The sequence below is a fragment of the Dromiciops gliroides genome, chromosome 1 (assembly GCF_019393635.1).
Source record: "Dromiciops gliroides isolate mDroGli1 chromosome 1, mDroGli1.pri, whole genome shotgun sequence".
NCBI classification, from domain to species: Eukaryota; Metazoa; Chordata; class Mammalia; order Microbiotheria; family Microbiotheriidae; genus Dromiciops; species Dromiciops gliroides.
This window is the reverse complement of record NC_057861.1, coordinates 736720126-736742786: the sequence shown is the minus strand read 5'-3', so window position 1 is coordinate 736742786 and position 22661 is coordinate 736720126. Positions and strand designations below refer to the sequence as shown.

Genomic DNA, 22661 nt, shown 5'->3' with positions numbered 1-22661 from the left:
TTTTTTCAGTTGGTGATTTAATTTCTTCCCATGGTTTTACTTAGCATCTCTATTCAGATGCTTCATAGATCTTTTTAAAAGTATATTATTATTTTCCAGTTGCATGTAAAGATAATTTGCAACGTTTGTTTTTCATAGGATTTTTAGTTCCAAATTTTTCCCCCACCCTCCCTTCTGTCCTCACCTCTCCAAAGCAAAAAGCAATCAGATATAGGTTATATATGTACAATAACATTAAACACATTTCTGCATTAGTCATATTGTGAAAGAAAAATCAGAACACAAGGGAAAAACCTCAAAAAAGAAAAAAAAACAGCCCAAAAGTAGAAACCATATGGTTCAATCTGTATTCATAATCCACATTTCTTTTTTTCTGGATGTGGAGAACATTTTCTATCATGTGTACTTTGAAATGGTCTTGGATCATTGCACTACTGAGAAGAGCCAAGTCTACCACATTTGATCATCACATAATGTTGTTGTTACTGTGTACAATGTTCTCCTGGTTCTGCTTATCTCACTCAACATCAGTTCATGTTGAGCTTCACAGCTCAATCAACAATGCATTAGTATTCCAATTTTTTTCACAACTTCTCTAACATTTATTATTTTCTCTCTTTTTGGGGGGGTCATATTAGCCAGTCTGATAGGTATGAGGTGGTACCTTAGAGTAGTTTTAATATGCATTTCTCTAATCAATAGTGATTTAAAGTAGTTTTTTCATATGGCAATAGATAGCTTTGATTTCTTCATTTGAAAACTTCCTGTTCATATTCTTTGACCACTTCTTAATTGGGGAATGACTTTCATTCTTATAAATTTGATTTAGTTCCCAATATATTTTAGAAATGAGGCCTTTATCAGAAACACTGGCAGTAAAGATTGCTTCCCAGCTTTCTGCCTCCCTTCTAATTTTGGCTGCATTACTTCTGTTTGTACAGAAACTTTTAAATTTAATATAATAAAAATCATCCATTTTGCATTTCATAATATTCTCTATCACTTGTTTGGACATAAATAATTTTCCTCTCCATAGATCTGAGAGGTAAACTACTCTTTCCTCTCCTAATTTACCTATGGTATCATCCTTTATGTCTAAATCATGTACCCATTTTGACTTTATTTTGGTATACGGTGTGAGATATTACTCTATGACTAGTTTCTGCCATACTATCTTCCAGTTATCCTAGCAGTTTTTATCAAATACTGAGTTCCTATCCCAGAAACTAGAGTCTTTGGGTTTATCAAACAGTATATTAATAGTAACTTACTACTGTGTTTCCTGTTGCCCAACCTATTCCACTGATCCACCACACTATTTCTTAACCAGTACCAAATAATTTTGATAACTGCAACTTTATAGTATAGATTCAGATTTGGTACAGCTAGCCCGCTGTCCCATGCATTTTTTTTATTAGTTCCCTTGATATTCTTGACCTTCTGTTCTTCCAGATGAATTTTGTTATTATTTTTCTAACCCTATAAAATAATCTTTAGGTAGTCTGATTGGTATGGCACTGAATAAGTAAATTAATTTAGGTAGAATTGTCATTTTTATTATATTAGCTCAGCCTATCCATGAGCAATTGATATTTTTCCAATTATTTAGATCTTATTTTATTTATGTGAAAAGTGGTTTTTTTTTTTTGTGCAATGAACTTTATTAAAGGCAAAATATTTGGCTTTTGGCTTGAGGAAATCAGTTCTGATTTAAGTTTATAGGGATTCTCCCAAGGCTATGATTGACTGGCTATGCAAGTCAGCGTGATCATTGACCCTTCTGACATTGTGCCAATCCCCTTGAAAGTGAAAGGAAGGGAGAAAAAAACAAGGAAAAAGATAAATTATATCAACACGAGAACCAAGGAGGGATGAAAGCTAGCTGTCAGGTATCACTGTAAACCTCAAGTGACTTCTGGCCTGGTTGGCATCCATGCCTCAGTTGGGGAGGCTGATTCAAATGTTCAGAGTGGGGAGGGAAATCCCTCTTTATGACTCAACAGAGAGAAGAGGAAGTGATAAAGGAGGGAGGGACATTCTCGGGAGAGCCCTGCCACAGAGAAAACACCCTGATGCTGACCAAGCTGAACATTTCCTCTTGTAGGGATGGGAGTGTGGGCTGGGTCAGTGAGGGTTCCTGGGTCCCCCAATCCCAGAATAAAAGGGATATCAGGCTTTCACGGAGGTATAGTAGGTGGGGAAGCAGCGAAAGACCTGGGGCAGCTATGCTCTTTTTTTCATCCATCCCTCTCAGACTTGGGCCCTAGTTAAGTAGCTTCCCTCCTCCCTCCCCCAAACCTGGGAATGCCTGAAGCACAAAGGATGGAAGGAGAGATGGGGAAGGGCCCAATCAAGGAGAGTGAGCTGGGGGGGGGGGGGAAGGGCAGAGGCCCTTGTGCAGAAATAATGCCTTCAGCTCCTTCTTCCACTGCTGCAGCTTTTCATCCATGGCATCCAAAGTGGAGTCATTTTTCACAAAATAGAAGCGGATGTAGTGGTCAAAACATTTCTTCTGTTCTGAGACCAGAATGGCCACCAAGCCCTTGTTCTTGATCATCCTCTTGACAAATTGAGAATCATAGGCCTCCCCCTTGGAGCCAGGGAGGTGGGGCATCTTTTTCTTGAAGGTGCAGATGTCTGTAATGAGGATGTAGGTGCCCTGGGGACAATAGGCTTCATGCTGCTGGTCTGCAAGCTGTTTAACATGTGATCTTGCTTCTTCTGAAGAGCCTTAGGCAGCTGGACAAAGTAGCTATCAGGCTGACCAAAGAGCCATAGCTCCTGCTCAAAACTGGAAAATACTGTTTCCTGGGCCCGTGTGGGGCATTGATACAGGGAATTCTAGTGGACAGTACGAAAATGCTTCAGAAGATGATCTGGGACCAGGACCCAGCCCAATTTCCAACCAGTTACACTAAAAGATTTTCCTGCACTGTCAATAGTCAGGGTGCGTTCCTGCATTCCTGGAAGACTGACTATGCTGATTCCTACGCCTACTTTTTTGACTTTAGTAGAAGCATAATATATTCTGCTCCAACCATTTACCTTTACTCTGTGTATATCTCTCTGCTTCAACTGTGTTTCTTGTAAATAACATATTGTAGGATACTGATTTTTAATCCACTCTGATATTCACTTCTGTTTTATGGGAGGGTTCATTCTATTCACATTCACAGTTAAAGTTACTAACTGTTTATTTCCCTTCATCTTTTTTTCCCTTTGTTTGTACTCTTTTTTTCCTTCTTTCACCCTATTCTTCCTCACCGATGTTTTGCTTCTGACCACTGCCTCCTTCAATCTGCCCTCCCTTTTATCAGCCACCCTTCCTTTTCTTTTCCCCTTTTCCCCCTGCTTCTGTACTCCCTTCTATCAGTACTACCCTTTCCCCCTTCCCCTTTTACTTCCTTAAAGAGTAATCTAAGGGTTTTTATATGAATAAATGGGTGTATATGTTATTCCCTCCCTGAATCAAATCTGATGAGAGTAAGGTTGAAATAAAGCTTACCCCTCCCTTCTTTCCCTCTATTGTAATAGGTTCTTTTTGTGGCTCTATGATGTAATTAACTCCATTCCTATTCTCTTTTTATTCTGTCCCTTAAGTTTCTTTATATCAACACATCAAAGTCAATTTAATAATAATACCTTAAGAGAGATACTGACACCAAAAGTTAAAAGTATTATCCTCCCTCATAGGGATGTAAAAAGTTTAACCTCATTGAACAACTGTTTTTTTCTCCCCTGTTTACCTCTTTATACTTCTCTTGAGTCTTACATTTGGAGATAAAATTTTCTGTTCAGTTTTGGTCTTTTCTTCAGGAAACCTTGGGAAGTCCCCTATTTCATTGGATGTCCATCTTTTCCCCTGAAACATAATGTTCAATTTTTCTGGGTAGTTGATTCTTGGTTGTAATCCAAGCACCTTTTCCTTCCAGAATATTGTATTACAAGTCTCATGATCCTTTAATGTTGAAGCTGTCAGGTCCTGTATAATCCTGACTGTGGCTCCATCATATTTAAATTGTTTCTTTCTGACTACTTGGAGTGTTTTCTCCTTCACCTGATAATTCTGGAATTTGGCTACAATATTCCTTGGAGTTTTCTTTTTGGAGTCTCTTTCAGGACTGTTTCATCCTCTGATTCAACATTAGGGCAGTTCTCCTTGGTAATTTCTTGGAATATGGTATGTAGACACTTTTCTTGATTCTGGCTTTCAGGCAGTCCAATAATTCTTAGATTATCTCTCCTGGATCTATTTTCCATGTCAACTGTCTTACCATTAATGTATTTCATATTTTCTTCTTTTGTTTCAGTCTTTTGATTCTGCTTGACAGATTCTTGGCGTCTCATGGAGTCATTAGCTTCCATCTGTCCAATTTTAATTTTTAAGGCATTATTTTCCTCAGTAAGCTTTTGTATCTCCTTTTCCATTTGGCCAATTGTATTTTTTAAGGAATTTTTTTCTTCAGTCAGTTTTTGTGCTTCTTTTTCCAGCATAACTCTCATTTATCTCATTTCTTTTCCCATTTTTCTTCCACTTCTCTCATTTGATTTTTCTTTTCTTTTCTTTTTTGGTGAGGCAATTGGGGTTAAGTGACTTGCCCAGGGTCACACAGCTAGTAAGTGTCAAATGTCTGAGGCTGGATTTGAACTCAGATCCTCCTGAATTCAAGGCCGGTGCTTAATTTTCTGTGCCACCCAGCTGCCCCTTAAAGCCTTTTTGAGCTCTTCCAAGAAGGCTTTTTGGTCTTGAAACAAGATCATCTTCCCATTTGAATCTTCTCTTGTTGGAATTTTGCAAACTCATCTGAGTTTGTGTTTTGGTCTTCCCTTTCATCATAGAAACTGTCAATGTTAAGGGTCCTTTTTTGTTTCTTACTCATACTGTAGCCTTTTTTGTGGGGCAATGAGGGTCAAGTGACTTGTCCAGAGTCACACAGCTAGTAAGTATAAAGTGTCTGAGGCCAGATTTGAAATCAGGTCCTTCTGAATCCAGGGCCAGTGCTTTATCCACTGCACCACCTAGCTGCCACCATAGGCTATTTTTAAACTTATAAAGTTGAAGTCTGCTCCTGGGGTACAGGGATCACTGTTGCAAGCTTCTTGTGCTGGGGGATATGGGCCAGGTCACTGGCTTTCTGTTCTGAGGCCTCTGTGGCTTTTGGATTCCTCACCACTCTGGGCTTGCTCCCTGTGTTGGAATGGCTTGGCTAAGTCATGCCTGTCCTTTGGGTGGTTCTCTAGCTGGCAGTTTTTCCTTCCAGCCAGGGATGCCAGGCCTCACAAATGGACTGTTGTGCCACCAGCCTTCTGAGTCAGGACCAAGGGGCCTCAGGGATTTATTTATGCTGTGTCCAAAAGCCTCCTGTTGACCTGCCCAAACCTCTTGCACAGCATGCTGCTTTCAGTTGTGTTGAGTGGTGCTGTGTTGAGTGGAACTGTGCTGAGCTATGCTGTCACCCTTCCCTTTTGCCCAAGTCAGGCAGACCTTTCCTGAAGTCTTCTAAATCATCTGAAGTAAGAAGATTGTGTTTCTCTGTCTTTTTTTAGGTTCTGTAGTTCCAGAATCTGTTTAGAGGATTGATTTAATGTTGTATTTGAGGGAAACAAGGGGGAGCTCAGGCAACTTCCTGGCTTCTCTCTGTAGGGGCCAAATTTTAATTGAGGAGTGTTAGCTAAGCAGTTTGCCACAATATTGGGGCAAGGAAGGAGACCAACAGCCTTCTTCAAAAACAGAATAGGGTTTATTAACAAGAATGAACTTAAAAACACAAGCAAGATCAGTAGAATTAAGGGAAAGGAAAAAAATGGGGGAAGGGAAATGATACAACCTGAATAACACCACTGCCCAGGGATCAAGTTAGAACACACAGCTGCATCCTGTTGCTTTCCACTTTCAAGCTAGAATGGTGAAATTCCTCCCTTCTCCTTCCCAGAAAACTCCAGGCTGACCACACAGAACCCCAAACCAATTGGCTGGCAGCCCTGACTGACAGTCACATGACTGTCCACCCTGGGCTTCCAGTCATTATAACTTTGTCAGGCCCATGTAGGTGTTGGCAAGTGGTGATGACATGAGGTGCCAGTGCCATGGCAATGGTTACAACCAGTGGGTGGAGCACTGTGCCATTGTGGAGGCGCAGCACCTGAGCCCCAGGCCAGTACGTGCGCTGTTTTTTTTTTTTTTAAATTCTAGCCAAAAGTGGGGTCACAAAAACCTGAAATAACAATTAATTCTTTACATCTCTGCCATCTTCTTTCATAGATTTTTTTAAAACCAGGTCTAATATTTCTCTCTCTTGACTCCCAGTCAGATAATACCTGCTTTTTAGACATTTTGAACTGGACATCCCATGGATCTCTTAAACTCTATAGGTCCAAAACCGAACTCCTTATAGTCCCTCTCCCCCCAAACCTTCTCTATTTCTAACTTTTTTCTTCAAGACAAGGGCACTATTATCTTGCTGGTCAACAGATTTTCTACCACAATGTCGTTTTCCATTCATCATCATCTCTTCTCCCATAAAATCAATCTATTGTCAAATCTTGCCATTTCTATCTTCACCACATCTCTTTTACACATTCTATTCTCTCAACTCACACAAACATAACACTATTTTAGACCTTCACTTATAACTTAGACCATTTTATCAGCCTTCTCACTGGACTCATTGCTTTATCTCTTTCCACTCCACATAGCTGCGAGAACAATTTTTCCAAAGCATGAGTCTGGCTGTGCTTCTTCTTCCCCTCAATAAACTCTAGTAGCTCCCTATTATCCCTATTATCAAATGGAAAAATTTTTGTTTGACATTTAAAGTTCTTTACATGATACTCTAGCACCATCCTACCTATCCAGTCTTCACATATTCCAGTGTCTTCCATGTATTATACAATCAAGCCATAACTGGCCTACCTCATTCACATATGATATTTCATCTCTTTTCCATGAGTTTGAAGTAGTTATTCTCCATGACTGGAATGTTCTCCCACCCTATTTCCAACCCTTAGAATCCCTGGCTTCCTAAAAGGCTCACATTAAACACCTGCTCCAGAAGGATGCTCTTGCCCCTGGCCTGAGCTGTTAATGTCATCTATTCTAAGTTGCCATCTAGCTACTCCATATTTATTGCATGGGTGCTGATTCATGTGTTACTTTGCCCTCAGAATATGCGCTCCATAATGGCAAAACTATTTTACATTTACTTTATATTTCCAACACTTGACACAGTGCCTGGCACATAGTAAATGCACAATAAATATTTTATTTGTAGTTTAGGTATTTTTTACATATAATGTCAATGGCTAAATTGTCTATACCTTCTCACTGGGGGAGAAATTGGTGCCCCCTAAGTTTTCCTCCCAGATTCATTTGCCCCACCTTAGTTCTAGTTCTGTTGGAAGAGGATCACAACTTGCTTATCAACCAATTATCTTCCACCTCTATAGTTTCCCATCCCATCTCATGTTTGGATTGAGGCCTTCAATTTTTACAAATATTTTTTCTGCTTCACTTGCTGATTTCCTAGTTACATTTATTTCTCTTTGTTTGTGGCCTACCACATTTAATACAATGGCCAATTGCAGTGAATAAAAAGATATAAAAACAATGCTTTCCTACAATCCAGATGACTGGTCAAGCTTCTTTTTCACTAGGTTGTTCTATTATACAAACTAAATTTATTCCTCCATATTGAATTTTTCTTTTTATCTCAACTATGATTCTTATCCTTGGTTCTGTTCCATACCTCCTCCACCTCCACCCCCCTACACAAACACTGTATTTCAGTGGTAGTTAATTACCTGCGGGAGATTACACAATAAAATGACACATACTCAAAGTGGGAAGGCATGTATAGAGTACCATGAAAGTCTTTGTGAGTGGGAGATAAGATGTGGCTCAGAGCACTGATTCTCCAGATTTATAAGCCTTGGAAAAAATTTGCAGATTGATCCATAGAATCCTTCCCCAATGGCTAAATATTAAGCCTAGTGGTCCACCAAGTGCAGCTCTCCTTCTCTATGTCAATTTACCTGCTGTTCTACTGGTTCCTACTCAGTTTTGACAAAAGTCCTGGCATGGGGCAGCTCTGTATTGGACGGCAAGTCAATTTTCATCTCAGTCTTCCTTATCTAGTGAGCCATACACTGTGCTTAATTTCATCCAAAGCAAATGAAGTCAAGTATTTATTAAGTGTTAATCTGCCAGGTACTGTTTTAAGTACTTGGGATACCAAGAAAGTCAAAAACAGATCTCTGTCCTTAAGGAGCTCCCATTATAATTTGGGATACAACATACAAACAACTCTATATGTATAAGACATATTCAGGGTAAATTGGGAATGATTTCAAAGAGAAGTTTTAGAAGCATATATGTTTAGGGCAACAAGAACGGCTTCTTGTAAAAATATAATTTCAACCTTGAAGGAAGTCAAGGAATTTAGAAATTGGGGATAAGGAAAGAGGCCTTTCCACAAATGGGAGATAGTTCATGGAAAAGCTCAGAGCAAGGAGAGGGGATGTCTTGTGGATGAGAGAAAGGGCAAAAATGTTACTGCATTGAAGAGGCAGCCAGCACAGAGAATAGATTATTGTGCCTGGAGTCAGGAAGACTTGAGTTCTGATCTGGCCTCAAATACTAGTTTTGTAACTCTTGGCAAATTACTTAACCTCTAGCTGACTCAGTTTCCTCAGCTGGATAATGAGGATCATACTAGAACTCACCTCTCTGGGTTATGGTGAGAATTAAATGACATGATATTTATAAAGAGCTTTGCACAGTTTTTGGTGCATAGTAGGTACTTAATAAATACTTGTTCCTCCTTCTAGAGGAAATTAAAGTAAGAAAACTAAGACATGGGGTAATAGCTCAGTGCTAGATTTTAAAAATAACACAATTTAATGTTATGTTTTTTTCAAATAAACATTTTATTTAAAGTTTTAAGTTTCAAATTCTATTCTTCTATCATTTATTTTTCCAGCACTTAAATTTACCCCTTTTTCTTCATCTCTCCCTATGGTGTTTTCAAGAGCCATTCCATATAATCGGCAGTATGCTGGAGCCAAATCATACTGGTGTAAGGTCCAAATTTAGTATGGGGGGAGTTAATTGGATGGCTTGCCATAATAATGAGGCTGGGAACAAATTTAAAACACAAGTAAGGTAAATAGAACTAGGGACAATGAAAAAGGGAATAGGGGAAGGCAAAAAATACAACCTGCAAACTTACCATCCCCTGGAAACAGCACTTTCAAAGAGAACCAGCTGTGCAACATCCCTCTCCTTCTCTCATGCATGCTGAAGTGCTCTCTCTTCCCTTCTCTCTCCCAGAAGCCCCTTCACCCACAGGAAACAGGGCCAACCACACACACAGCACCAAGCTAATTGGATGGCAGCCCTGATTGACAGAACTAACAAGCATCTCTACAGAGATGAGTTCCAGATGCTGAAGACAACTTGAATTTTCCTCACCGGGCTTCTTGTCATGCTGGGGCTTCCCTCATTTTAATTTGGCCAGGACCATGCAGGTGCTCAGGTGTCCAGTGCAAGGCTGGTACAAATGGGCGTGTGCCAGAGCCTCCAATCCCAGCCAAACATGGGGCCACAGAAATCCCAAATCACAACCATTTCCTTACACTGGCTTATGGGAGTTAATTATTAAATTTTCAGTGTCAGCATTTATAGCTATGAAATCAGTAAACATTAAAAATGACAGTTTGATTTATTGTTTGGTTGATTTCTAGAATTAAGAAAGTGATGGAGAAAATGTTAATAATGAATATTGAACTCAAAGGGGTATCGTGTGTTCTTCCTAACCCCCCAGAAATCTGGCTCTTGAGCATTTTCCAACATATATCTACTTTTAACAATGAATTTTAAAAATCAGAAATGCTAATCAACACATTGAAAAAATCGAAAATAGATGCAATGCTCCACACTCATGGATCCTCTATAAAGGAGTGGAAGGAGCTTTCTCCTCATGTTTCTTCTTTGGCTAGCTGAGGTCAGGAAGTGTTACATTTAATAAGTGCTTAATATAAATGATTGTTCATTGATTAAAGCTTCAAATATGTTATTAATGTGATTTTTATTTTTATTTTGGTTTTTTGTTGTGTTTTTTTTGGGGGGGGGCAATGAAGGTTAAGTGACTTGCCCAAGGTCACAAAGCTAATAAGTGTCAAGTGTCTGAGGCCAGATTTGCACTCAGGTCTGCCTGAATCCAGGACTGGTGCTTTTTCCACTGCTCCACCTAGCTGCACCTATTAATGTGATTTTTGTTTTTAACCCTATAAAGTTTTGTTGTAGGAAATTTCAAGTGATGACTTTCCTTCTATCAGTGCAGTTCAACAACTGCTCTCAAACTTATCATAGAGAGTTGCTTGGAGGCATAAAGATGTTAAATGATTCATCCAGGGTCACATGGCTAATATGTATCCAAGGTCATACTCGACCCTAAGTCTTTCAAAGTTCAAATTCGATTCTCTATCCACTATGCCAGCTAGGTAGTATGGTGGAGAGGGATTAATGAAGAACTGAATTCAAATCTTTCCTCAGATACTTTTGAGCTTCCTGACTCTAAGTCATATACTTTCTGTTTGTTTTCTTATCTGTAAAATGGGCATAATAATAGCACCTTGTTCTACATTGAATAGCAAACGAGGTAGCAAATGTAGCCTCAGACACTTACCAACTGTGTGACCCTGAGAAAGTCATTTAACTCTGCCTCAGTTTCCTCATCTGTCAAAGATCTGGAGAAGGAAATGGAAAAGACTCCAATATTCTTGACAAGAAAATCCCAAATGGGGTCACAAAAAGTTAGGTATGACTGAAAACAACTGGGCAACATTATTATTATCATCATCATTATTATCATTAGTAGAAGCAACAGCAGCAGCAGCAACTCAGAGCTCAGCAAACAGGCATAGATATAGTCCCCATCCCTTTTATAACCACCTGAAGAAGAAAAGAGGCCCTAGGGCTGGCTTCTCATCTTAGAAGGGAATGGGGACATGTCCTCTGGATTTGTAGCTAGAGGACTTGGGTTCAAATACAGGTTCTGCCACTTGTCATTTGCACCATCCCATGTAAGTCACTTTCACTCTTTGAGGCATCATATATTCTTATCTATATACTAAGGACATTAGACAAAATGACCTCTAAGGTTCCTTCTAGCTCGGAATTGATGCATCTTATGGCAGTGTTTAGTTTAATTACTCTAAGCCATTAGGTAAATAATAACCTAAATATAGAAGTTTCAACTTTGATCTTTTTGGAACCATGACCCCGGAATTAACTTTCTTTCCTCCTTCTTTGTATCCTTATTCCTCTCCCCCTTCCAAAAAATATATTTTTTCTATATTAAAGCACATTTGAAGATGGGACAGCTATTTTTAGAGAGCTTGCTTTTGTTAGATTATTGATCCCAACCTCCCCCCCACCCAGGTCATTTTGCCTTCTGTATAGTTCCGCATATCAGAGAAACTGTTAAAGATATGGAAAGTCCCTTATTTAGAGAAGTAGGAGCTGTCACTCTGGGCTGCTTTCAGCTTGCTACTAATGTTGTTTATTTTATTCTTGGCCTATTATTTATTTTATTCAAACCTGGCCTCTTCATCCAGTGTGTCTTTCTGACCTCTGGGATGGAGGTCGGAACAGTGTCTAAACTGAGGAGAGGCTTAGCAGGAAGAGTTAGTTATTTTAAGTATTGAAATTGCATCATTGTGGGCCTTGCTTATATTTTGGATTAATGCAATAATTCCTTTTACATTTTATGACTTGTATCTAATGTACATTTTATTGAACAAAAACTAGGAACAGGGCACCTTGGAACCTGTGGTTACAATGTGGTAGAGAAGGGAAAATGACTTGGTTTTTATTTGTTTATTTGTTTGATGTGAAATGCATACTTTAAGTATGTGAGCCTAATATTGCATCTCAAATCACATTAACTATGTGCTGTTGAAGTCATTACATCCAAGGGATGAGGTTTTGGTAAGTGAAACACACATATCAGGGACAATCTTGATGTGGGAAAAATAATATTATAGGTAGCAGAATCAGGATGGTTTAGTAGGGTGTTGGCCCTAGGATCAAGAAGACCTGACTTCAAATCCCACCCTTGGTGTTTACTACCTATGTGATCTTGAACAAGTCACTTATAGATTTCAGCTTTTTCATCTGTAAGATGGAAGGGGTAGATCATTTGGCATCTGAGACCAAGACTGATCCCAGAATCATATGATCAAAGTCCTAATCCTGCCTCTGCTTCTTACTGCCTTCATGACTTTAGACAAGTGGATCAGCCTCTTTAGGCATGAATTTCTTTGTCTGCATTGAATTATAAAGGCCTCTAAGAGCCTTTCCAACTTTTAATCCTAGTATTAATGAATCAAGTTTATATAGTACTTTAAAATAGAGTGCAACATATTGCAAATGAATAATTATGTAGAAAAGATCATTTGAAGATTGTTTTCAAAGAAACTTATATCTAGAAAGAATGGTAGGCTGGAGACATAGTAAGCATCAGGGGTAACCCATGGATAGCCTATCTGCTGCACTACTGTCCATCCAAAGGGAAGAAGATTTGAGGAAGGCCCCCAGCAAGGGGGAGTAGAGTTAGAAGCTTTATGTTGAATTTATGGAAGGTTATCTAAAAAATCCCACAGAATGGGGAAGCATGGATGAGTTGCAACCAGTTTTATTGTAAGAAATATCCCCATATTGATGAGATCACAAGTCCATTTGATTATTGGCATATTAAAGTTTGCAAAGTGTTTTTGCAGCAAATAAAGATGTTGGATTTGGAGTAGACATAATTTGGGTTTGAATCCCAGCTCAAAAGAGACAAAATGAAGTAACATAAGCAAAGTGCTTTGTAAATCTTAAAATATTTTCTACATGTTAGCTAATATCTTAGATATTTATTCACTTTGTGCTTCTGGGCTTAATCTCTTTGAGTCTCAATTTCCTGATAGGGTAAATGAGGACTTGATCCCTTCTGTGGTCCTTTTTAGCTCCAAGTTTATGGGACTAAGTTATAGGCCCATAGCCATGCAATTGGTAAGTGTCAGATGTAGGATTTAAACTCGAGTCTTCTTGACAAGAAGTCTAGCACTTTATCCACTATGCCATATCCAATATTTGCTACAGAGTACTTTCCCCCTAGAGGCTATTTGGAATGCATAATGGAAGATGGACTTAGTGTCAGCATGCCCTGAGTTCAAAGTCTTATTCTAACTTTTACTAGCTATGTTGCCTGGGGCAAGTTACATGACATCTTTGAGTCTCAGTTTCTTCATCTGTAAAACAAGAGGATAATAAAGCCTGAAATACTTCACAGTGATGACATGAGTCGTAAATGAGATATATGCAAAGTGCCTTGCAAATTTTAAAGCTCAAAAAATGTTAATATGGTTATTAGGTGCTGCAAATAAGAAATAGGGGCAGCTAGGTGGCACAGTGGATAGAGTACTGGGCTTGGAGTCAGGAAGACCTTAGATACTTACCAGCTGTGTGACCTTGAGCAAGTCACTTGCCCTACTTACCTCAATTTCCTCATCTGTAAAATCACTAGGACAAGGAAATGGCAAGCCACTCCAGTATCTTTGCCAAGAAAACCCCAAACAAGGTCTTGAAGAGTCAGACATGACTGAAAAGCAACTGGACAATAACAACAAATTGGAAATGAGCCCATCTGGTATAATTTGGATAAATAGCTCTGGGTTGGATATAACCACTGCTCTCATCAGGCTAACAATTTTGTATGCAGGCTCTGGAGCAGAATGAACCACTGCCTTAACAAATGCCTTTGAATGATTATGTCATGTGCCTCCTTCCACTTTTTTTCCCCTTGGGATCTTCTCTCATGAGTCATAGAAAGATGAAGCATATTGGTCCCCAGATTTTGAGGACCCCCACCAAATGGGTCAATAAGTATCAAATAAAGTCCTTTTGATGCTGGGCCACTAGGAAGGGTTTCCAGTGATCCTAGATCACTGCTTTTCCTTTGATTTACCAGAGAAAAGTTTAAAGTAGAAAGTTACTCAAAACAGACTGTGAAGAAAACGACTTTCATTTCCTCTATGATTGTCAGATATGGTCTTCTAGGACCCGGATCCTTGTGAAATTGGTACCACTCTTCAGAAGATAGGAAAGGAAAGATCATAAAGTTATACATGCTGTTTATTTATTTATTTATTTATTTATTATACTATTACATGGATGACAGTCACCTCCTTTGATTGGCTTTATGGCCAGAACAAATTGAATTTTAAAAACTAGCTGGACTGGTGACAATCTATCTCTTTTCTGAATGCTCTTTCTTGCTGTGCCCACTGGGTGAAGATCACAGTTCACCCACAATGTAAGCACCATGAACAGAACCAATGAACAGAAAGTGGGATTGTCCTGCCTTTTCCTATATCCTTTTAGATCCCAAAGCTGGGGGCTTAGTCTTGCTGTTTCATTTGGCCTTCTTATTTTAGAATGTCTGTGGCTCTCTCTCACTGGACTCAGAAATTCAAGCCATAGTGACCTTGGAGCCAAGATTCATGGTAGGATGTCGTTAATCAGCTAGACTGGAAACCAAACCTAAAGAAGCCAGGGTGATTGGGACTTGAGCTATGGGAGATTTTAGACTTGGAATTTGAAACTATGTTCTATAGGAACCAAAATAAACTTTGAAAATTCCCTTCCCCTCCCCAGAGACTGGGGTGGTCTGAGGTGAGGATTAAGCCCCCTGAGTAAGAGAGTAAACTGTACATGTATGTTAATATGCCTTGGAAGTAAATGGGTTTTTTTGTTTTGTTTTGTTTTTTGTAAAAGGTAATCCCATTGTTAATAGCTACAAGGAATTGCAGCATAAGGGACCACCACCCATAAGTGGGGGTACCATCAGTGGGGGATACAGCCAAATTTAGAGAATCTAGGTGCTCCCAAATCCCTCTTAATGGTATTAGAGAATCCTCGGGAGGGCATGAACTATACAGACCTGGACTTCAGGCAAAAGGAGCCAGGGTAATAAGTGCTATATCTGTATTCCAATATGATATCATGCTGGATACTACAATATTTATTTAACTATGTGTGTTCTAAAGAACAAAGTATAGATTTTCATTTAGTCATCCTTAATTTGGTTTCTACTGGCCTCTCCATTGTCATTTATTTTCCTGTAGTTGTCCTTCATGCCCCTCCATTTTAGTCAAACTGGCCCACTTGCTGTAGCCATACACAACACTCCAGGTTCTGCATCCATTCCTTCAAACAGATGGTGTTGTATGGGATGCTTTGTCTCTGTCTCTCTCTGTGTCTCTCTATCTCTCTGTCCCTCTCTCTCTCTGTCTCTCATCTCTGTCTCTGTCTGTTTCTATGTTTATCTGTGTCTCTCTGTTTCTATCTCTGTCTTCTCTGGTTCTTTCTGGCTCTCTGTTTCTCTCTGTCTTTGTCTGTATTTGTCTCAGTCTTTCTATGTTTGTGTCTCTGATCCTCTTTCTCTGTTTTTGTCTCTGTCTGTGTCTCTCTGTTTCTATCTCTTTCTTTCTCTGTCTTTTCTGTCTCTGTCTCTGTCTGTCTTTCTCTCTGTCTCTTTCTCTCTCTCTATTTGTCTCTCTGTCCCTCTCATCTCTGTTTCTTAGACTCCCTGATTCTCTTGAGAGTGTACCTCGAGTGCGCCCTCCTACACAAGACCTTGCTTGACCTCCAGTTGTGAATTCTCCTGTCTCTTGAAATTATTTTGGATGGGAAAACATTACCTTTTGTTGTTCCTCTGGGGCCTCTTATTTACAAAGAAGGTAACCTTTAGAAAGTGGCTTCCAGTCTATGAAGGGAAAGAAAACTCTTTGTTCCTATGAAGTGACATAACCTTCTATTAAATGTATGCTCAGTCACTGATCAGGCAGGCACACACACAGAGACTTCTGTTATGTTGAAGTTAACATGAACAATGTTTTCCTTTTCACTTATTTTCAGCAAATCAGTTAAGGCTATTATGAAGCTTTCCTACTAATATTTATAAATTATTCTGGAAAAAATGTGCTTTTTGAAAAATGGAATTCTATCTTGGTAAGGTGATATTGAAGAACATGATCAGTGATTATTAAATAAATACAGGCTAGATTCTTGAACTAGCTTGTGCTTTAATAACAACAACAATGATGATAGTGACTAACATTTATATAGGGTCTACATTTAGTACAACAGAAAATGTTGATCTAGCTTTAATACAATTCCTCAGACAAATTGTTTTATTCCCAACTGGAGCCATCACTAGGAATTTGTTACCTGCCCCATTCCATGTCAAGGTGCTAGGTCAAAGTCCTCATGGACTTGCTCTAATTACAGCTCTATTTTCAACATATAATCAATCTCTTTACCCTGTGCTGCTGCGTATACTCCCCACTGTTAGAGTACTTTCAGCATCTGCACAAGTAGAATATCCATTGTAAGTCTCACGGCTTGAAACTTGTCAGTAACACTTCATGAGATGTGTTTTGCATTCTAAATTAAACATTTACTTTGGAAAAAAAACTACTTTTCAGCATGGGGAAAAGTTAGTTTCTTTTTAAAATATTTCAGTCTAACTTTGCCAATTAACCACAGGCCCTTGATGAGAGGTCAAAATGTGACGAGGCTGGTAGAAGATACAATGGCCTTATCTCCTAAATTTAGCTTTGATGTTTCCTTTCCTACCCAAGTAAGTGGGAGAACAGATGAGATTTGAAATTAGAAAACAGGGAAACCTCCAATCCCAAGGCTGTTTGATAGTTATTTTGTGAATAATTCTTATACAGATAATGAACAGGTAGCAATCTAGGCTTCAGAAACTAAAATCAGAAGTCAGAATGATCAACATAGGATGAAGTCCAAGACTGAAGTAGCAAATGGCTGGACCAGGAAGTAATGGAAGGTTTAAGTGGGAGTTTTCAGTATAGGAGAGTAATGGGCATTTCAGTCAGCAGGAAGAAATGACCCATTAGAATAGGAGAAACTAAAAATAAGTGAGAGTGGGGATGATGGAGGAGGCAATCTGTTGATGTGGATAGAATGGAGTGAAATCACTTGAACAAATAGGGGAGTTAGTCTTTGTAAGAAGAAAGGCCACTTCATCATGTGAAACAGGGGTGAAGGAGGAACAGCACCTGAGAGATAAGAGATCTGGAAGAGAAGAGAAAAGAAAAGAGAGAAGGGAAGAAAAGAGAAGAGTAGAGAGATTCATGTTGAATAGCCTCAGTTTTTTTTCTCTAAAATATGAGGCAAGGTTCTTCACTGAAAGAGTTGGGGGAAGGGAAAGCCATGGGAAATTTGAGGAGGGATATAAATATTTGGAAGAACCACTATGGTGAGTAGGGTAATGGTTGATTAGGTAAATATAGGAGGATTGTTTAGCAGCAGTGAGGACCCAGTTGAGGTTGTAGTGAAGCCAATCAGAAGAGTTGAGCAATTTTCTCCACCTTCATTCAGCAGCAACACATGTAACCACAACAGCAATAAGTGGTGGGAGTGACCCAATATTGAGACTTGGCTGGGTATAATCAGTGACAGAATCAGCGAGCTAGGGATTCAAGGGAGGAAGATAGTGTGGAGTTGAATTGATTCACCAAAGAGTCAAGATAGGGAGAAGAGAGTGGCTATGGTGCAGGGAACATACTCTGGGAGAAAATTGAGGGGTCAAGAATTGGAGATCATGGTTAGGATGAAGAGTTGGGTTATGTAAGGGAAGGCAGAAGGATAGGTAAAATCCAATAGATAATGGTCAGATAAGGGGATTTCTGAATTCTTGAAGAGTTGGGTTATGTAAGGGAAGGCAGAAGGAGAGGCGAAATCCAATAAATAATGGTCAGATAAGTGGATTTCTGAATTCTTGAACATAGAAGTAGTACATTGTAGGTGATGGCAAAATCAAGGGTATGACCAACTTTGTGTGTGGCTGCGGTGAGTAACTTGAGGAACTGAGTGATTATGGTGTTTGAGAGAGAATCAATATGTATGTTGAAGGAAGCAGTTGGGGAAGAAAGAAAAATTGTAAGTCAGGCATTGAACTCCTTAAGGAAAGAAGCAGAGTAGACAATCATTACCAGGATTGTGATTAGCATGAATATCAAAGGAAGAGAGGTTAACAAGTGAAGGAGGAATTTGGAGAACCCGAATGTGGTGATGGGGAGCAAGGGATATGCCAACTCCCCTACTCTGACCAGTGGGCTGAGGAGAAGGAGTGAAGGTTGAGCTAGTGATGGAAAGGGTGGCCAGGAAGGCTATGCCATCAGGGAAGAACCAGGTTTCAGTAAGAGCTAGTCTATAAAAGGTGTTGGAAAGGAATGGTTTTAAGATGAAGGAAAATTTATTGTCTATGGAATAGAAATTCCAGAAAGTAAAGTGGAAAGGCTAGATGGAATTAGGATGAAATTTGGGTGGGGATAAGGAATCAAATGATAGAGCAGTTTGTGAGAAAATAATGGGATTTTGCAGATACTCAAAGGCTCACCTGGAGATTAATCTAAACTGATTGAATTAAGTGAGAGTGATTGACTTTGCTGATTAGCCTACTTCGAGTTAATTAGATTGTAACCACACCTGACTGGCCCTTACGGAGGTATTGTTCTTAGAAGCTAAGGACTTTGAACTCAACTGGAGACCACCTTCAAGTCCAGTGAACCAATGGATTTAGATGATGCCTACCAATCAGCTTGAAGCAGTGTGTAAGGACCACCTCTACTCCAGACCTATAAAAATCTTCCACACTCAGTTTGAGAAGAGTTCATAGTTGAAGTAGGCTCATGTCGAAGGACTTGAGGAAGAACCAAACCAGTCTATAACTCTAGACTAGATAGGCCTTTTCTTAACTCCACATGTTCTCTTTTTTTTAATACCTAGTATGCTTTAATAAATGCTTAATGCCCAAAGACTGGTGCTAAAGCTTCTAATTTAAGGCGACCACACATTAGAATTTTTAGACATTACAGTAAGATTTTAAATATCACAGGTTTGGATGGTGATCTACAGGAGTTCAGAGCAACTACAAAAATGTAAATGGAAAGAACAAATAATCACAACAATAACAAATGCAAAACATATGAAATAAAATGTTGCGATATTATAATGACTAAGCTTTACCAAATAGGTGTTTCCTTTCTAGGAGGCATAAATGAGTTTCCTTTCCAAGGGATGTCCAACTCCAATGATTCTGGAAGACTACATGTAAAAAGTAACACTCACTGGAATGTTGGGTGTTGTTTTATTGGTAATATATTAATTCTCTTCCAAGGTGCTTCTTAGGAGCAGCTAGGTGGTGCAATGGATAAAGCACTGGACCTTGATTCAGAAGGACCTGCATTCAAATCCTGCCTCAAACACTTGACACTTACTAGCTGTGTGACCTTGGGCAAGTCACTTAACCCTCATTGCCCTGCAAAACAAACAAAAAATCCCCAACAAACAAAAACAAAAACAAAACAAGGTGCTTCCTAAACTCAGGGGTGGAGCTATGTTACAAGGACTTTAGGATTCTGAGGAAAAAATAAATTTTTCAGAGAAGGAGGAGACATTATCATTTATGATCTGTGAGGCCTCCATATGTTTTCTGCATTTGTTTACTGACTCCTGGGAAGCTTTGCATTTTCTGTGGGTGAAATAAGGCTATTCTGAATCTTCTAGGCATGTAATGTAACCTTGCATTCTTGTAAACTCTCTTGTGAGCCCTTTTTATCTACATTTATAGAAACCTGGAGACAAATTATATTTGGTGATTTTCCTGGAATAAACTCTGGATAGGGACAAAACAAACTAAAAACAAGATAGTCTCCTTCAAGAATAAGCTGCAGGATTGAACCCTGTCTGTGTAAATGCAGAACAAGGGAATTTGGAGCTCATAGACTAAATCTTTTAGTGAGGAATTTACAAATTTCACCTTTTTAAAAATAATTAACATTTTTCTTTATGGTTTTGGGTTCCAATATTTATGTCTCCTACTCTCCTTCCCCTCCCCCTCTCTGAGGTTGCAAACAATCAGATATGGGTTATGTAAAACATTACCATATTTGTCATATTGTACAAAAAAACTTGATTAAAAGAAAAAAAATGAAAGAAAGTGAAACATAGCATGCTTCAGTCTGTTCCATCAATGTCCATTCTTTCTTTGGAGGTGGATAGTATGTTTCATCAATAGTCCTCTGGGATTGTTTTGTATCATTGTATTGTTGTGAATAGTCAAGTCATTTACAGTTCTTCCTCAAACAATATTGCTGTCTCTGTGTACAACATTCTCTTGGTTCTGTTCACTTCACTATACATCAGTTCATACAAGTCTTTCCAGGCCTTTCTGAAGTCATCCTGCTTGTCATTTCTTATAGCACAATACTATTCCATCACCATCATATACCACAGTTTGTTTAGGCATTCCCCAATTGATGGGTGTTTCTTTGATTTCCAATTCTGAGCCACCACAAAAAGAATTGCTATAAATATTTTTGTACAAATAGGTCTTTTTCTCTTTGGGGGTATATCTTTGGGATATAAACCTAGCAGTGGTATTTCTGGAACAAATGGCATGTACAATTCTATGGCCCTTTGGGCATAGTTCCAAATTGCTCTCCAGAATGGTTGGATCTTTTCACAACTCCACCAACAGTGGATTAGCATCCCAGCTTTCCCACATCCCTTCCAACATCCAATCTTTTCCATTTTTGTTATATTTTCCATTCTGATAGGTGTGAGGTGATACCTTAGAGTTGTTTTAGTTTACATTTCTCTGATCAATAATGATCTAGAGCATTTTTCAAATGATTATAGATAGCTTTGATTTCTGTGTCTGAAAACTGCCTGCTCATATCCTTTGATTATTTATCAATTGGGGAATGGCTTAAAATTTCACCTTCTATGAATCTTTTCCTCCTGGGACACCTATCAAGCCTGTGGAGTGGGGTGGGTAGTGGATAAAACATAGAAAGGAAGGAAAAGGAGAAAAGAATGGAGAGTAATGGAGGAGAGGAGAAGGAAGAGAAAAGGTGAAATGGAAAAGGGAAAATAATAAGAGCTAGCATGTATTAGCACTTTAAGGAGTGTGGAGGGCTTCACATGTTACTTCAATGGAGAGAAGGGAAACGGAAAAGAATGATTTTCTAGTACTTTTCAATCTTGCCATATGATCTGCCCTCAGATATAGGAAACTCATTAAGAATTAAAGAAAAACCAACATTGTAAAGATAATAAAGCATCAGGGCAGGAGAGAACATCTCACCCTCAAGCTGCAGCTGCCTTAGATAGTAATAAAGGTTTTAGCATAGGAGAAGTAAGGACATGCTGGCTGCCTCTCTCTTAGGACCAGACACCAGAATAAGCAGTCAAATCACAGTTCAGGATTCCATTAAGACTTAGAATTGAGAAAGAGTGAGCAGTCATAAATAGAGCAATTAGAATGGTGTGACAAGGAGAAACAGCAGGCCCTCTTCCCATAATGAAGAAGAATAGGATGACTCAGCCTATCCTGTTAAGGGTTAATGGCTCATCTGCAGGGTATTTATTCTTTGTTGTTTCCTGCCTACTTATGGATTCTCTCCTCCTTAAACTTCCCCTGCCAACTCAGGACACCAGCCATCATTGAGTTCTTTGGGGTAACTGATTCTGTGGTAGCTTTGTGTCTAGAGACTTCTAATGCCATCTTGGTGAAGTGGGGCAGTAGCTTTAGCTGTAGTTTCCTTATTTATCAACCCAGGTGGCTAGACTAGATGACCTTTCACCTCTAAATATACATAATGCTGAGCTCCTTCTAAATATTCATCAATTTCCCCTTGATTCCCTTTCCTGTTTCTTCATTACTTTCAAATTAGATGCAAATTCCTCAGTCTTTAAAAGTGTGCAATGTCCCATACCAGTGATAAGCTGGTAATTATTTAACCACAGTCTCTCTGGAAAAAAAAATGTTCACAGACACAGTTTTAAGTTTAGTCTGCATTATTGACATTTTTCTCCCTCATTTTCTTAAGTCTAGACAATCAAGAAAATAAATCACAGTCTGATTTGTAGCATTTGCCAATTTCTGAAGTGTAAATGCTCCCACTGAAAATTTAATTATAGGCTCTAGCTGGCACAGCATTGCCCTGCCTAAGGTAGAGAAAGGAGCTGGGTCTGTGATAGGAAACTCTCTGAGAAGGAAACTCTCTTCAACAGTCAGTCAATCAATAAATATTTGTTCAATGTCTCCTATGTACTATGCTCTGTGCTAAGCACAGAGGCAAAAGGCAGTCCCTGACCCTTAGGAGCTCACACTTTAATGGGGGAAACAACAAGCAAAGAAATATGTACAAGTAAGCCATATACAGGACAAACTGGAAATACTTTATAGAGGGAAGATGCAAGAATTAAAAGGTGATGGGAAAGACTTCTGGTATGTGGTGAGATTTTATTTGGAACTTGAAGGAAGTCTAGGAAGTCAGGAGGTGGAGATAGGGAAGGAGAAACTACTAAGCATAGAGGACAATCAGAGAAAATACTTGGAGCTGAGAGATAGAGTATCTAGTTTGTGTAACAACAAGAAGGAAACTTTCACGGGATCAAAGAGCGTATGGGAAAATGTAGAGTATAAAAAAATTGGATACGTATGTGTATATGTAAAAGCATAAGTCATGAACGGTTTTTAACACTAAACAGAACATTTTATATTTGAACCCAAAGG

The 22661-nt window shown here is 39.0% G+C and overlaps 1 pseudogene; it reads right to left on the bottom strand.

The window, feature by feature from the left end:
- Positions 1-2350: 2350 nt before the first annotated feature.
- On the bottom strand, positions 2351-21647 carry LOC122753928 (annotated as a pseudogene).
- Positions 21648-22661: the final 1014 nt, after the last annotated feature.